This window comes from Lissotriton vulgaris, chromosome 6 (assembly GCF_964263255.1).
Source record: "Lissotriton vulgaris chromosome 6, aLisVul1.2, whole genome shotgun sequence".
Classification (NCBI taxonomy): domain Eukaryota; kingdom Metazoa; phylum Chordata; class Amphibia; order Caudata; family Salamandridae; genus Lissotriton; species Lissotriton vulgaris.
Genome location: NC_141694.1, coordinates 1,283,113,980 through 1,283,132,007, shown reverse-complemented (window position 1 = coordinate 1,283,132,007; position 18,028 = coordinate 1,283,113,980).

The following is an 18,028-nucleotide window of genomic DNA, read 5'->3' as shown; positions in this document are numbered from 1 at the left end:
GGGATGAAGCTTGGGGATTGCTATGGTGTTATCTAAATGATAATCATTATAAATAGTTAGATTTAAAACCTTATCAGAGAGATTTAAAATTTTTAAAGCTGTCCGTAGATTACTGGGTATCGGAAGACTACATTTTTATACACCATTGTTAAGCAACCCAAATCTGCCTGGAATATTTAAAGATCAAACAAATAAAAGAGCTGGACTTGTCGTAATTTGGGTCCTTCTTTTCAGTCAAAGGATTTGTTTCTTTTGAAAATCTCAGAGAAATGTTTAAGATAGAGTGGAGAGATTTTTTTAAGTATCTCCAAGTTTGGGATTTTGCACCTAAAAAGGGAGGGTGACCAATTGCCTTCTCCAGAAATCATACAATTGACACATTAGTACGAGACAGGGATCCCTCCATACGTACCATCTATAATCTCTTCAATGCTCTGATGAAAGATGATCTGGAATGGTGACCACAAAGATAGAAAGAGCAAATTTCAGCACTCATTCGAGATGGCGCAGAAGATGCTAATCCTGGCTCGGTTATAGGCACAATATGATAAGACCTGCTTCTCATTATACTATACTCCTAAAAAGATAGCTGAATGGAGGAATAGTAAAGGGACATACTGTTCCCGATGTGCTCTAAACCAGGCAGATTTGTTACACATTTTTATCCTCCTACAACACACTCATGACCATAAAACAAGACATCACTCAATTTTTTAAGGAAACTCTTGGAATAGAATGCATCCTATCTCCTACTATGATGGTTTTAGGGGTTGCGGAAACTGAACTGGGGAATACTGGCCAAGATCTACTGTTTATAGCCATGGTGGGCTTCCGGCTTTGTATAGCATCCACATGGCTGGATCCTAACCCCCCAACTTTTCAGCAGTGTCTTGCCTGCTTCTTGGCAATTTATAATCTATGTGAGAAAAGAGATCTGTGCACGAATTAAGGGTGTCAAAAGATAGGCGCCAGTTCAGGATGGGTAAAGGGAAACAGCTAAAGTATTTAGGGGAAAGTAATGTAGAAAGGATCAATTACACTGCAGTAAGTGTACTGGGAATTAAAGAACTTGTGATCAGATAGGGCTGACAAGATGATAAACTGAGGCAGCCCCTCAGGGTGGGTGGGTTGGGGTTAAAAAGGAGAAAATGCACTACTGGTATGAATGTATTGTTAATTCTACTGTGTATACATATATATAAACACTGTGCAAATAAAAAATTAAATTAAAATACATTTTAAAAAAGGAGACAAAGGGGAGTTAAAGAAATGAGATGCTATTTTTAATATGACTCTCTGGACCTTCGGCCTCATGGCACATAGTCATTTGTCTTTCTTATAGGTGTAAATGAATACCTCATTTGGATAGTTTTCTCAAACTGTTTAATAATATTTATGCTGCAAAACCAACCATTTCAATTGTTACTTTTTTTCAAAACTTTTCTTTCAAGTGAAAAACAAAGGCGTGCTTGTTTCAGGGCACTTCACAAAGCCCACGTCATATTTCACTGGCGGCACAATTGTGACAGCAGTTAGCTTATGTTTCCACCTTCGTTCACTGTTAACCTCCTGGAGCGTGAGCCCTGCTTGCATAAATACTCCTCACTTGGAGATTTCGTGCCCAACGTATCTCGGAACTCCTTGCCTCATCCCTCTGTCTCTGTTGTCCTCCTGGAGACCCTCTGCACTGTGCCCCTCGGACAGTACTCCTTCAGCTGGCTGGTAGCCTAGGTGGTGTTAGATCCATCTGTTTGGGCCATGATTCTAAGGTAGTTTTTCCAGCCCTGTCACTTAACCACAGCTGCCGCTGGCACCAATCAGAGATAATGGCAACAAAGGAAGCAAAGTGCCACTGCTCATTTCTGCAATCAGGAGTTACCAAGTGTAATGGATGCATTTTGATGGAGCTTGGAAGTCAGCAAATGGCAAGTACTGGAGCAGAGCAGCACTGAGACATGTATAGAGAAGTACAACGCTCTGCTTTATTAACACGATCTTTCTTTCTCAACAATAATACTCTCCTTTTGCTGTACCCGACACCCACTACACACACTTTCTGACCTTGGCCTCCCTCTTCTACATGCTGTTTTTGGTGCACTTTCATTATGGAGCCCTGTGAGAAACTGGAGTATTAATTGAGAAGGGGTGAGAACCTACCTCAAAATAATAATCACAATACATTTCAGGGTTAACCCCTTAAAGTTACTAAATTAACCTGATTTTAACTCCCATGGAGCTACGGAATAGAGCAGGCAATCCTAACTTAGAGGCAGTGTGTAAAGTAGTTATGCAGTGTTTAAACACTAATAAACACCTCTGGAAAAATCCCAAACCAATTTAGAACAATAGGGTAAAATGTCATACATAAAATAAGATCCAAATGGCAAAAATTCAAAAGGGGAACAGGAGATATGAATTATTAAAGTTCAAAGTAGAAATAGTACCAAAAAGCACAAAGCCTCAACTATGGGTATCTGGTCGCGCTAGATGGGGTCAAAGTCAAAAGTTAAGTCTGACCAGTGAGATGGGGAGACCAGGTTCATCCCGAGGAAAAGTGTACCTTCTTACCTACAACCTTTTATGGAGAAAATATGTCAGCTAGGAAAGCTGCAAGCTGGATCCGAAGTGAGGCACAGCAATGGCGAGCTGCTAAATAGAGTAGTCCCAGTGCGTTTTTTACGAAGGCAGGAAATCTCTGTGTGGCCAAAGTAGGAGGTCTGAGCCCAGGAAGGCCCTGATGTAAACCGGTTGCTGTCCAGTGTCGTTTCTGATTGAGACATTTTCATTTGAACTGAGAATTTTTCTGGAAGTTGGATCTCCTTCAGTGGTGCAAACGAGCATGTTTAAGCCAACCAGTGTTTTAACATCGATAGCTGCAGCTTCAGAAGTTACTCAGGTCTTCATTTGTTCTCCAATCAGAAAGTTAGTAAAACGTTTCTAAGTCCCACTTCTTGCAGTTTGGGGAAAGGAGTACACTCTATCACCAATCAAGGGTCTAGGACCTGGGAGACACCACCTAATGTTTAGAGACTCACTCCAACAGAGGCTAGCCTCAGCGTCCAGGGTAGGTCCAGTTGGAACTGGTCAGTTGGGTAGTTGCAAGGAGAGAGGTCTTTAAAAGCCAACCCTTGGAGTCATTTCTGGGGACCTGTTGTCAGGACAAAGACGTGCAGTCTTCCTTCTTGGTCTTCTGGGAGATGGGCTGTCCTCCTTCTGATTCTTCAGATGTCCTGGAGTGTTCTAAGGAGGTCGGTGAGGTCTACTCACAGAGGGCCACCCTGTGGGTGGAGGGCAAGCCTTTGTCCACCCCCTAAGGTAGGTCTGGGAAGTGCCCTCCCACTGAGTTTGGAGACAACCTGACTAAGAGAGAAAGTGAGGCAGGCCTAGGTGTGAGCTGCTTCTTCCAATGACAAGGTAGGCATCCTTTCAAACTCAGGGAGGGGCTGGGCACAGCCCCAGGCCATGCTGCCAAGGGAAGAGTCCCCCTCCCCACACCCAGAAACCTTTTTTTATTGTCTGGGAGCAATACACATCTCATCAGATGGGAGCCATCAGGGGTCAGGTGACAGCTGGAAAAAAACACTGATACCTTTTTGGTTTTAGGAAGGAAAATGACAGCTTTCTTAAAGTGTAATTCTAAAATAGTAACATACATTCTGACTTGACGAATACATTGGATTTTAAATGACTATTAAAAATGAGTCCTTAAACCATTTTTCTAGCTATTCCCAAACTGGATTTAATACTTAATAAATCTAGTAGTGTAAACTAGTCTTAACCAATAGGAGAGTCAGACTTGCGAAAAACGACTTTGTAGGACAGGACATGTAAAACATTAAATAAACATGTTCCACTTTTTAAAAGTCATTCCCTTGCTCTATGTGCTTTTAAAGCCTACCTTAGGGGTGACATAAGTATTAAATGAAAGATTTAGTCCTGGCAAAGATATATTTTTTCAGGCCAAAATAGCAGTTTAAAACTGAACACGCAGGCTGAAGTTGCCAGCCTGGAGAGATGTTTAAAAGTGTTACTGCACTAGGTGGCACACTTAGTACTGCTGGCCCTCTAATACCATTTAAATTGTAGGCCCTGGTTGCAGGTGGTACCATATACTGGGAACAAACATGCAAATTAAATGTGCCAAACAGGTGTACACCAACTTCACCATGTTTAACAGGGAGAGTTCAAGCATTTTACATTGCACAGGGTTCTACAGTTAACAAAAAAGGGTTCAATAAAAATGCTAAAAATCCCAGGTGACAATGCAGGAAGGGCACATTGCCAATATGCCCCCTCCCTCTCTCCTTGTAGTTGAGGTGTACATGGCAGTCTACGTGGATCAGAGATGTGCCAGTGGAATACCCATGAGAGAGGTCCAGTGGACGAAAGGTTTAAAACCAATTTGAGGTGCAGCTGACACGCTACAGTCAGTGTGTGTGATCAGGGTCAAACATGTGGCCAACTAGAACAAAATAGGCTCTATTTTGTTGCCCTTTCTCCATACTACATATAAAACATAATGCCCACACCACAAATCAAAAATAAATGCAAGTTAAACTATTCTGAGGGAAATGCATTTTTCTAGCAAGAAAGCTGAGTTTGTTAAGGTGGTGTTTTTAGATGTATTTGAATGTGATAGCGATTTCTCTAGAGGGCGTTCCAATATTTCTAGAATGCGCCAGCTTTTGTGACTGATCTTTTGAGTTGGCTGGTATACAGATTAAAAGTTGTGACACACAACAAGAGTTTACTGTTGGGTTTGTTTTTCCAGTGGTGGCTGGCATCTGCTAAGGGAGTGGAGGCGGCAAAGTAAATAAAAGAAATAAAAAAAGGTAAAAGCACTTACCTAATCCAGACAGGTGACCTCCTCAACGTCCTCCTCACTCTGACCTCTTCTGCTGGGACTGCAGTGCAGGCCCAGCAAACTCCCTCAACCAATCTTGACCTGCTGAAGTGCTGTTAAGCAGCATGTGAGTAGTGCCCTGATTGGTGGGAGCAGCCTATCTCGGCCCACCTGAGAACACTTAGCTGTTTTAAAACAACTGTTTTAAAACGGCTGGGTTGAGATGTTTAAAGTGCCTTGTCTGGCTGTTTCTGCTGTCCCTCAGTATGCCCCGCCTCGTCCTGACGCTGGATTCAAGAACGGAAAATGAATTACCATTTTATTTTTCACCTTTGGGGTTGGGGGGGGGGGGGCGGCATTAAAGCGGCGCAACGCTCCTCCGCTCCCCTATGTTTTTCCATTTCAATAAATCTTCCCATGGAACAAGCAACGCTCGTTTCTAGGCATGGTTCAGAAGTTTTTTTGGACTGGCCCCTTGCTTGTAAAATTGGACAGAATCTGCTAAGAGGGTTCATAAAATGCATCTTTTCTAGAGCAGTGGCACCTCATCCCTGGGAGCTATCAGGTGAAGACTTTCTCCCAGGCTTCTCGAATGAAAACTTTAGTAGTATAACAGACTCTTCTTGTCAGTCTTGTGTTGATGCCTGTTAAACAGATTGTGTATCTAACATGGTGGATGACTAACTTTATGCACTGACATCAATAGCTCAGCCAATTAAAACATGTTTTGCTTTGGTATTAAGTTCCTGTCCAAATGCAAAGCGGTCATCTTTATGGTGTCTCCGGGTGGACATATTGTCCCATATGGGTTGTTGTTAAAGACCCATCTTTCTTCATAGTCTGGCCTTTTAGTTTGGACCGCTCTGCCATTTCGCATTGGACACATCTTTGTCTAAGCTCTACCAAAATATATGAGTTCTTCTCTTTTCAGACATAATATTAACTGGGCATGCTAGACTTAGAATGTTTCAGGTAGGTGTCCTCTCACATGGGTACAATCACAGAAATAAGTACAATTCAACCAACCTTACACTGTTCAATTCTCCTCATTTCTCTAAGGATCCGTGAGCCAATAGCATCATGAGGAGCACCCCTGTAAAACCAGCTGGGTTAAAATCACTGCTTAATTTTAATTATTTATGGGCAGTTGCACTTATTTTCCAAGATCACACTTTGACCCACGCAAGAGAGAGAGAGAGAGAGAGAGAAAAGAGTGAGATAAAGGAGCAGGTACTGTGTGGTGGTGGGTAAAAGAGGCATGGGGTGAAATAAAGACTATGTAGCCTTTGTATTCAGCAGCCTCAATATTCAATAGCACCAGATGCTGGCTTCTGCACAGAACGTTGGGCCCCAGTACTTATATTTTTTTTACAAATTAAGCACTCGAAAGATTCCAACAGCTTGAAGGAAAACTCATAACTATGAATTCTGTCAAGTCGAATATTGCTGGGGCAGTCTAAAAGAATTAAGGGCCCGATTATAATGTCAGGTGGACCACAGACCGTCAGTTGCGGACCACCCAATATCTGGCATTGTGGTCCACCCGCCGCATTACGATGTGGCGGACGTAGGCAACGGGCCAAGGCATCGGCAGAAGGATCGTCCAGGGTACTGCAACGGGTTCAAGGAGCCCGTCAGTTTGTAGGAAAATATCATATTTCCCTAAAGACGGCAGAGCCAGCCTCTGCGCTGCCATCTGAATTATGATGGCACTTTCCGATAGCCTTTTTATGTTGGCCTTCCCAACCTGGAAAGGCTGTTGGAAAGTTTCTTTGGGGACCCCTAGCAGGGCCCCCTTTCCCCCTAGCCCTTTGCTAAGGGGGCTGCGGGGGCATCCCTGCACCGTATGACAAGCACAACACGGTGCAGGGATGTTTGCAAACATCCATTCTACAATGGAAGCTTAGGTATGCGTTGTAAGGGATCCTGCGTTGTAAAAATTGCGTGCTTATGGTATGCGTGGTAAAAGTATGCGTGCCAACGTCATACATTCTTTACTCGGTATACAACTGTTACCACTCATCTTTTACCACGAAATACTATTACCACGGAACTTTTACAACGCAGGATCCCTTACAACGCATGCCTTTACAACGCATGACATTACATCGCAGATACTATTACAACGCATACCATTACAACGTAAGTATAGGTAAGTTTATGTTTGGGTTTGGGTTATGGGGTACAGGGGTATTTTTAGGGTTCAGGGCTGGGTTTGGGTTATGGGGTACAGGGGTATTTTTAGGGTTCAGGGATAGGTTTGGGTTATGGGGTACAGGGGTATTTTTAGGGTTCAGGGCTAGGTTTGGGTTATGGGGTACAGGGGTATTTTTAGGGTTCAGGGCTGGGTTTGGGTTATGGGGTACAGGGGTATTTTTAGCGTTCAGGGCTAGGTTTGGGTTATGGGGTACAGGGGTATTTTTAGGGTTCAGGGTTAGGTTTGGGTTATGGGGTACAGGGGTATTTTTAGCGTTCAGGGCTAGGTTTGGGTTATGGGGTATAGGGGTATTTTTAGGGTTCAGGGCTAGGTTTGGGTTATGGGGTACAGGGGTATTTTTAGGGTTCAGGGGTAGGTTTGGGTTATGGGGTATAGGGGTATTTTTAGAGTTTAGGGCTAGGTTTGGGTTATGGGGTACAGGGGTATTTTTAGGGTTCAGGGCTAGGTTTGGGTTATGGGGTACAGGGGTATTTTTAGGGTTCAGGGCTAGGTTTGGGTTATGGGGTATAGGGGTATTTTTAGGGTTCAGGGCTAGGTTTGGGTTATGGGGTACAGGGGTATTTTTAGGGTTCAGGGCTAGGTTTGGGTTATGGGGTATAGGGGTATTTTTAGGGTTCAGGGCTAGGTTTGGGTTAATGGGTACAGAGGTATTTTTAGGGTTCAGGGCTGGGTTTGGGTTATGGGGTACAGGGGTATTTTTAACATATATATTAACAAATTATTTAATAAAATTTATATTAAATAATTAAATTATTTAAATAATTATTAATTACATTATTTAAAAAAATTATATACTTACCTATACTTACGTTGTAATGGTATGCGTTGTAATAGTATCTGCGATGTAATGTCATGCGTTGTAAAGGTATGCGTTGTAAGGGATCCTGCGTTGTAAAAATTGCCTGCTAATGGTATGCGTGGTAAAAGTATGTGTGCTAACGTCATACATCCCTTTTACTCCTACCACACAGGCTTCCATTGTAGAACGGATGTTCCTGATCCGACCTCTGGGCAGTCGCATCCTAATTTTGAGGTCAGAACCCCCGACCTAAGGAAATGAGGCCCATAATGTTTGTCACTTCCTGCAACTTCCATGATTAGTCCCCCACATCCCTACATTGGAATTGCCATTTTTTTAGCTAGGGACTCTCAGCATATCACATTCTAATGAATAATACCGGTGTCTCCTTGCACAACAAGAAGGTCTAGCATCAGAGGCGCAACTAGAGCCAAATTTCGGAGGGGGTGGGTGCTACTAAAAGGGCTGATTCTTCCAGCAATATGCAGAGTGGAGATGCAGGGGCTCTAAGAAGGGGTGGAAACACAACAAAGCCTCGTTATGGTCTTTCAAAGACCTGTGAAGTACTCGGGTGCGGCTGTGTGTGTGCCGGGCTGACACACACACGGGGGAGGGGGGGGGGGGGCGGGGGGGGGGGGGGTCTGAAGCCCTTTGAACCCAATGGACGTTGCACGCCTGACTAGCATGCTTTATTGAAATAAGAATTGTTTTATCCGCATTGTTCTTAATGCGTTTTTGCACCCTGCACTTTTTGAAGGTAAAAGGAACTGTCACTTCTCTATAATAAATAAGTTTGAAACAGTTGTGCAACAGAAATTCCCTTTTTCCATATCGAATGAAAATACATCCCTGCGGATATCTGTTCTTGTCTGCCTATGTCAAGGGATGCAAGGATAATGGACGTATTGATAAAAAAACACATCTATATAAAATTTCCACTTATGACCTTTCATTAATTAAGCGATTCGAGCGCCCCTAAGGCAAAATAAGCGCTATATAAATGCAAAATACAATACAATATCATTGAAGCACCCAGTTCATGTAAAAATAGGCATGCTTAGTCCTTACACACTGGCCAAAATCAGTTTTTACTGCTGCTCGAGCTACATTACAACATGATACTTAACGACCTGTTAAAAAGGAGAGCGTTTTGCGAAGCCGATGCCATGGCAGTGCTGGCTTAAAAACTTCTAATACTGCATTTTGTAGATCCAGGCTCTGAAATCCCGGCGAAATGTAAGTGATCTTTCATGCAAAAACTGAAACAGAAAATTGGCCCGCAGCTGCTCCGCAGAGGATTTGGATGAACCGAATCCTGTTAATAAAGTCGTGACAGCAGAAATAAATCAAGGCACAAACACACTATTATTCCAAGATTTTAGTGATGTAAGCTAAACAAAAGATTTTAGAACATGAAAACAGGATCATTTTATAAAAATAAGTGACATACTAAAATCTTTGAAAGACAAAATGCACTCCTGGGCGGTGCAGGGTTTAGAGCGCTAGAACTTTATTTTTCATTAAGTGGAGCAAATGCATTTGCAATGTAAGCTTTCCAGAGTCACCACCAGGCATGTTCTGGCAGGCCCGTTGCAAGCAGAGTCGGCTCTAGAGCCAGGCAATACAAGTTACACAAGGGGTACCACTGAAAAGAAATAAAGCCTCATTGTCAGACCAGATGTGTGGCACTGGACCGAAATCAGTGAGAGACCGTGAGGTCGGAAGGGTTGTCCTGTGGGGTTTGAAGAACTGGCCAGGAGGGCAATAAGTATGTACGTTGTCAGGGTGAACCACAAAAGTCACTAAATTACCCTGTGCTAAGTAGCCCTCTGGTAGTGTGGCAGTAAAGCAGTCACTATAACTTAGAGGTAAAGTATAAAGTATTTATTCAGCACACAAACAGTAATAATGTGAAAATACAACACAAGAAAAACCCCAAACCACCTAAAAGAAATAGAGTACATTTTAATAGATAAAATGGTACCAGAGCGATAAAAAACCGATCAATAGAACCTAATATATTCAGTTTTAAAGTTTTAGGCCCAAGAGCACTATGCGCCACTCATGATCATCCAGTCGTCCTAGAATAAAGGAAAGTCACAAGTCCAGGCTTACGATAGCGCGTGGACAGATACAAGGGCCAGGTAAGGCCCGCTAAAAAAGTTACCTTCTCAAAGTCCAGTGCAAATAATTCCACTTGTGAAGGAGGAGGCCGCGAAGAGCAGACCTGGTGTAGAGGTCGTCACTGTGGTGTGAAGATCCGGTCAGGCATCGCAGATGGTCATGGCTGGAGCTTTGTATTTTTGGTCACCATGGGCTGCCATTGCTGTAGAGAAAAGTTTCGATCTTGCTTTGCTGGTCGTTGCTGGCAGTCACAGTAGAGTGGAGAGTCGAATTCACCTAAACTTTGCTTTGGCAGGCATCGTGGTTAGGACAGTCTTGGTACGAATGGGCTTGTTCACGGTCGCAAAGAGCCCAAAACTCCAGGATTTGACCTTTCTTTACAGGAAGGTGTGTAGAACTTCTACTGTAAATAGGCATCATTACCCAGAGAGCGGAGGCGTGTCTTGTTCACGCTAATTGCGACGAGCCGATAGTAAAACCACAGGCGGGAAAATAAAAATGTAACCAGGGTCCAAAATTCCTGTCTCATGCTCCCCTGGGGACAGGAAAACTACTGGCAAACAAAAACACAAACTAACTGAAATGTGAGTTTAAACTCATATAATTAAAAGTGGGTATAGCCTTCCTGCGCCTGCGCCTGCACCTGCCTTCTTCACCAAGTCATAAGCTATGCCCACCAATGCATATGAAACTGAAGTCAAGTATTGTGGAATATAGTTATTAACCAAAGCGCCATCCAGACCAGAGCAAATTTTATATAAGGCAAAACTCATCTTTTTCTTTCTTGGACAATACCCCTGTTTTGGATATGATCATGATTTCCAAGGGCCAATCAAGAAAAGGTTTCTCCATTCTCCCTTCACTTACCGCCTTCATCAACTTGGCCCACACCACCTCAGGCAGTGCTTTTACAGAATGCAAATTCTCAACCTACCAATAGTCCCTCATTGATGTCAGTGATGCAGGGCCATGCCCATGTGCCAATGTCATGCTGCTTCCAACAGGGTTTGCTGTTACCTCAGTGAATTGCAGCAACACCCGAAGGTGGGTCCGGCGCAGCCACCATGCTTCCTGTGGATACAAAACCCCACCACCTTCTTCGGCTGCAGCACAGGGTACACCAGATAAACCCACACTTGCCAGCTTTTTGGCTAATTGATCTGCCCTGTTGTGCCATTCCAACTGTGACAGTTGGCCTACCACAATGGTCTTCTGTTCCTTCGCTGTGACCTCTGGACTTCTTCCCCACGCTCTCCTAGTTTTCCTCTTGGGTGGGGAGCAGGCCAACACAGTGCCACCACCCCACCCGCAGCTCTTCTGGCTGGCAGCAGAGGCCTCGAGATACACTCTTGGGGGAGATCTTCAAAAAAGTTGCACAATGCAGTGCAGCCCCCCTCGAGGCTGCGCCGCTTTGCGCGACTGGGAGGGAGCAGAAGGGCGCCATATCTTCAGAGATATGGCTCTCTCCTCCCCTTTCCCTTGCGCTGATGCTGATTTCAGCTGCTGTGCACCATGCACACACCTTAGCCCCACAGGGCTAGGGTGTGTGCATGTGTGTAGGATAGGTTTTGTACAGGAAGGGTACCCTTCCTGTACAAAATACTATGCAAGGCACGATGCTAAGCTTTTCCCACTTTGCATATGTGCTGTAGAGCGCAGCACACATGGAAAGTCGGAAAAGCACGGAGAAATGAAAGCATTTCTCCTGCTAGCTCCTCCTCTGAAGGGCCGTTAACTTTTGGGGCAAAACCATGTTTACAAATCTTTGTAAATATGGTTTTAGGTCAAAAGGCATGGGTGGTTGCATGGTAACGCCCATGTACCACCCATGTCACGCCCCCTTTCAGCGTTTTGCACTGGAAAGAATATAGCAAAACAAAAATGTGATCTGGTTAGGGTCACTTTTGTGACGCTAAACAAGTGCAAAGTTTTGAAAATCTGTCCCTTGGTCTAGTACCATAGCCTTCGGAGGTCCGTCCTAACTGTCTTTTTCAAAGCCACCACGCCTTGACAACTTTTCTATTTGCCATTTTAAACTTCCTTAAAACCTTCCTTACCTTACCAACTCTTGGCAGAAATTGGTTCAACGACCCAACTATGTCCTGGCAGCTGAAGTGTACACAACAAAAGGGGACCGAATGCTCCCTGCCTAGTAACTGCTTAAGCCCCACCCCCTGGCTTAAACCCACCAATTGATGCCTCAGCAGAAATTCCTCAGCATCACCCGTTCAAAAATCCCAGGAGGCAAGGTTCCAAAGACTCCTGCTATCAAGACCCCAATGTACTTTCTTCTATATACATTACATTTTTAGGGAGAATAGTAATACGTAATTACAATAACATATGTCTTTTTATTAACATTAAATGAACCAAGTAACTAATGTTGATTAGCTACCTCCCTAAATAGAGCACTAAGAGAAAGAACAAGGCCATCACATCTGATGTAAATACACTGACCAGGTGTAGCTGTCTGTATGTAAGCTGGTTGGTGGGGGTCAGAGGTGGCTTTATTGCTAAGATGAAAGATGAATGATGATGGTTTGTAAAGTGGAGTAGATTCTAGTTTTATGGTTTTATGATTTTTCAAAACTGATGTAAACTATTCAAATGAACTAAATGTGTGTGTATGACCCAGGGATAAAATGCATTATTATGACTGCAGTCTCTTCAGGTGACTGCTTACCTAAACACTCTGTGGGCTTAAGCTATAGGTGTAGCTTATGCAGAAGCCATGGTGTGTGTCATTAGGGAGTTGTATGAACACATGCTTCCTTCTGCTTGTGTCTATGCTTGGCTCTATGGCTGTTCACAGGCCTGGGGAGTTCATGTGCAATGGGTGCACACCCCATTCACCATCCTTGGCAATGTCTCCTTTGTGGCGTCATATAGATTTGTATGTGCACTGTGGATCCCTCAAGGGTAGCATCAATTGACTGGGTTCTTCTTCTCTTCAGGAGGTAGTGAGGAATATGCACTGCAATGCCTGTGGATTACTTTTCTTCAGACCTTAGGTTTATTACCTTCGTAACTAGTTTACTTTCAACTCTTCAAATTCAAAATTAATATTTCAAAGCTTTCTTCGGTTTAAAAGTAGAAACCATAAAAGCATACTACATAAACACATTTAAAAAATTCATAAAATCCTTTTTAAAATGTTCGATCTAATTTACAAACCCAAAAGTACTATAAACAGATTGTGCTATTTACATGATATATACAATTTCCAAATTTTTAGTACAGTACTATGCAGCAGGCTATGTTGATATAACCAAACTTTTTTGCATTTCCAAAGATCAAAAACCATAAAAAGAAGATAAAGTGCAACTGTGCAATAACCACTATTTGCAGTGGGAATTTAACTCTAAAAGTGCACTGCTAAAATCAAAGAGCTAAGACGCAGAGACACAGGGTATGTTCTTAAAACAACATCATTTTGTGACCAGGTTGCTAGATAATTTCTCAAGCCACATCAGGCTAGAAGCATTTGATCAGATTCTTTGGCTTTTTCTTTCCCTATATCATTGTATATCATTTTTTATGACCCAGAGTCCTCATATAACAGGGCCTCCAAATGAGAGTTGTTACGTCTTATTTTTTAATGCCTCCTGGATAAAAGCCACTACTTCGCTACAAACGTTTGGATTTGCTAATCCACATATTTATTCAAAGGCAAGTTTGTATGAAAATAGCCTCTCACTTCTAAACAGTGGGCATAATTATTCTTTCCTAATCCCTTTATTAAAATCACAAAAAAGGATAAAGTGCAACGTTGTTTGGTTCGATTTACAGTCACATGGGCACTTTGGCAAAATGAGATTCCACTAACCCATTTTTGGATAAGCTATTAAAACATGGGCCAGGCCCATACGTAATCTTGTGAGATACAATCTATGTGATAAGTTTGTGACCAGTGTTAGGTAATTTTGTACTCCTGTTCCAAGGGTTATATATCACAATACTCCTTTGTCATTGGTTTTATGTTAGCATCAACTTCCCTCAGCCATGTGTGTGAGTCAATCAAATTAATCTTCAATGTTTTTTTTATCATAATCTTGTATTTGGGAGGGGTTATCTAGTCCAGTGTTTATAGTACATTCATGTAAAAGACTTTTGATATATATCAGCCATTGAATTTTCTTACCATGTTCTAATGCAATAGAGTCTTGTGCCCTCTTTACTTCATATCCCATGCCAAGTGTTTATACTTGTAGTGCTTATAAAATCATATATGTACGCTGCCCCAGTTCTCGGTGAACACTATAGGTAGGGGTTGAGTTGGGTACCGCTAACAGCCTTCTAAGAAAAGCATTTTATTGTGTTTGAAGGCTTGTACAATTTGCCACCCCCCCCTTAGTGTTGCACCATAACAGGTACCACTAATGCACTTAATCTTGTATAATGTCATAATTTCTCTGATTGGTTTGTTGCCCATCTTTTTGAAAAATCTAAAAAGTGCCTCAGACGTTCTAACACATTTTTGTTTACATTGCTCGATGCGGGCTCTCCAGCATCCACTGGCTGTAAAGACTAGACCTAGGTATACAAAAGAGTTTGTTGGTTCAATAGGATCATAATTTACACGATGAATTCTTGTTTTTGCTCTTCCTTACCCAAATACCATTGTGAATGTTTTTTTCAGATATAACACCTAGTCTTTTTCAGACATAAAATCTGCACATTTTTCAAAGAGGAGCTGCAGCCCGTTTGAAGTTTTTGATAAAAGAAGGGTGTCGTCCGTATAGAGCAAGATTGGGACGTGGCGTTTACCAACTCTAGGTGCGTCGGTAATTAGTTGTTATAACTCCTTATCAACCCCGTTTATATACAGTGAGAAAAGAAGAGGGGCCTTGCCCTGTCTGATACCCCGGGTTACCCTAAAGCTTGTGGTGCATTCTTCATCCAACCCATAGCGAACTCTGGCGCTCAAGCAACTATAGATTTGCAAGAGGTATATGATAATTTCATTTGGGCACCCATAAGAGTTATTGTTTGCCACAGCTTAGAATGGTTAACCAAATCAAAAGAGCTCATAAGGTCAAGAAAGCAAAGATGTAAATGGCTCTTTTTTGCGATCGTGTATTTACCAATCAATACAAGTAAATGTATACATTGTTCTACAGTCCCTATATCCCTGCAAAATCCATATTGTGTTTTGGTAAGAATATTTTGTTCCTCTAACCACAATTCCAGCCTTTCCAAGAGGATCCTGCACATTAGCTTGGAAGTTGTGTTCAGGAGAGAAATCGGGTGATAACATTTGGCATCACTCTTGTTACCCTTCTTAAATATCGGGACGGTATTACTTTCAGTCCATGATCTTGGTATCAAGCCATCAGCAATAGTATTAAATATTTTTTGTAATATAGGGGCCCAAAAACTTGTCTTGAATTTAAAAATATCAATAGGAACCCCGTCAACTCCTGGTGCTTTTCCATTTGCACTTTTTTCCAAGGCCAACATAACCTCTTCAAGGCTAAATATTTGGAGTATCATATTATATTTGGAGTATCAATAGGTATAACATTATCATTTATGTCTGTTAGATCGGAAATATAGTTTATAGAATTGTTTAATGATAAAATGTAAGATTCCTTATCAGAATTAAAAAAAACCTTTGTAAAATGACTTATCCAGTGTTGGGATTGTACTAAACTTTCGATTTTAATAGCAATGCTATCTTTAGAATAGGGGTGATTTATTGTTTTCCAAAAGAGCGATGAATCCTTTGTGTCTACAGCCTGCATCAATTTTTCCCATGCCTCATTTTGAATCTCCCTTTTTCTCTTACTAATGGTTTGTTTATATATCAACCTACGGTTTTTAACCTGTTCTCTATCTCTGGGTTTAAGTTTCAGAGCATTTCTTCATTGCTAATTTGCGTCCGTTCATTCTGAGTCAAAGCAGCAAACTATTTTCTTTCTTACCTTTTTTCTCTTCTTTTTTAATCCCTGGGAAATTATAGAGGTAATGTTACAGAAAGCTCTACTGATCTGTTTATTAGATGAATCCTCCTCGTTACATATTTCTAATTCATTTTTTGCAATCAATCAGCAATCTCTCCACAAATACGTTTTGGTGTATACCAGACCATTTAAACGATATACCATTCTCTCCCTGCATCATTATATTCGGTGCTAGGCATGGCCCTGTCTGGGGATTTCGTATAATCGAATAATTAAGCTCATTGGATGGTGGTCGCTTAGGCAACGTTTTTTTCCTCCATTTCCACTATTTGTTTTTGGCCTTGTGTTGAGATTGGTATATGCCAAACAATCAGAACCTCACACGGAATTATGTGAGGGACAAACAAAGAACAAGTGGAAAAAGTGAAAAAAGGTGAAGGTCACACACAGAATGGTGGTTAGGAAGAACCCTCACTCACCAACCTGGTGGTGACATGCTTCATCATCGGGTTCCCACTGGAAGGACCTAGCGTCCTCCCAATGTGCTACAACGCCTGTTTACAGCGGAGCTGGTTCTTGTGTGTGTTGAGGTGATAATGGTAACCCAATTGTGCTCAGTGAAGTGCAAAACAAGGGGGGAAGAAAAATTAAAAATGCTTGGTTGTGACTGCCAATTATTTTATTATTCGTCCAACCAGCACTGGTTAAAAACTGGTGATGAGTGGAATCATAGGGAAAGTCTCAATTAATGCAGAACCCTAGTCCTCAAATTTGGTCAACATGTTTCAGCTAACAGAGCCCGAGTCGCTCAGCATTCGGGCTGCGGTGGTGAAAGGTTAGGTAAACCTGCGGGGAGCCGTATGCGATAAAGCAACGCAGCGTGAAGACAACCCCCCACCGCACTGACCCATGTAAAGAGATGCATTGACGCTTCTTATACCTGGCCCCAGCGATCAGCTGAGTGTGCCTCATTACGGCCCTTGCCGTGAGTATACTTAAGTAAAGTGATACTTTCTTAACCTTTTTTCACACTAATATCCTCACGGTCGGATGCACCTTAGCGAGTGCAGACCGCCGGTGGATCACACTTCTGGTCCTGATGAATGCTGAGCGACTCGGGCTCTGTTAGCTGGAAACATGGTGAGCTAGTAGATACTTTCCTTAAGGTTAACGGACGTGTAACCAAAAGTAGAACTGCTAACCCACCCAATTTCGTGAAGGTGTTGCTTGCGTATCAATTATTGAGAAGCTATCAATATAAAAAGGTTCAGTGGGCCAGGTTCCCTGTATGCAAATCATTTGTGACGTTTTAAAAACTTCTGGCCATACATTAACATTTAATTTCGTATTTACGCCCGCTATGTTCAAAGGGGCAAAGGTCAAATTATGTGGTGTCACTAGATTCGGTGAGTCTGGTTCAGGGCTAAATCAATCACAGGCATCAAGGGTTGTCAGGGGAACAAAGCGATTAGCTAACTCAAAATCAGAACAATTGGACAGTAGTGGATCTCGCTGACCATATTCACGAATATTCCAGTGTATTATTTCTGGTTCCCGGTTAATAACCGTATTCCTTGAGGTTTAGCCTAATGACATAACAGTATTTACTGGGCCATTTACAGTATTTGCCAAAATGTTTTGCCCCATGAGGTGGGGTTTATAAAAAAAGCCTAGGGGTAGGGCCATAATCAACGGTTTGTAGACATGGAATGAGTTATCAGTGGTAGAAAACAAAATCCTTTCTGCAAAGTGGGGTTGGTTAAAATTAATGACACAATCACCATGGAGAGATTTACGCGGGCTACCCACCCAGTTAACCCTACGTACCTTATTAATATATCTATCTGTCCTTTTACCATGTGCTGTATTGTATGTTAACCAGTGTAGTACCTTATTTTTAACCAGTTTAGTACCTTATTTTTCAATTGGGAATAATCCTCCCTCCCACCCTGGGGGAGAGCCAGCACATTCCCCAATACCACCACGTATGGTGTTGACTGGTGGTAAATGGATATAAGGCAAACTATACTTGGAATTCTTTGGGACATCCTTATTTACTTGTGAATTTTGGTTCTCATTTATATTCCTCCCTTGTTAGTTTCGTGCTCCCAAGCTGTCCTCTGGACCTGGGGTTGTGAGCC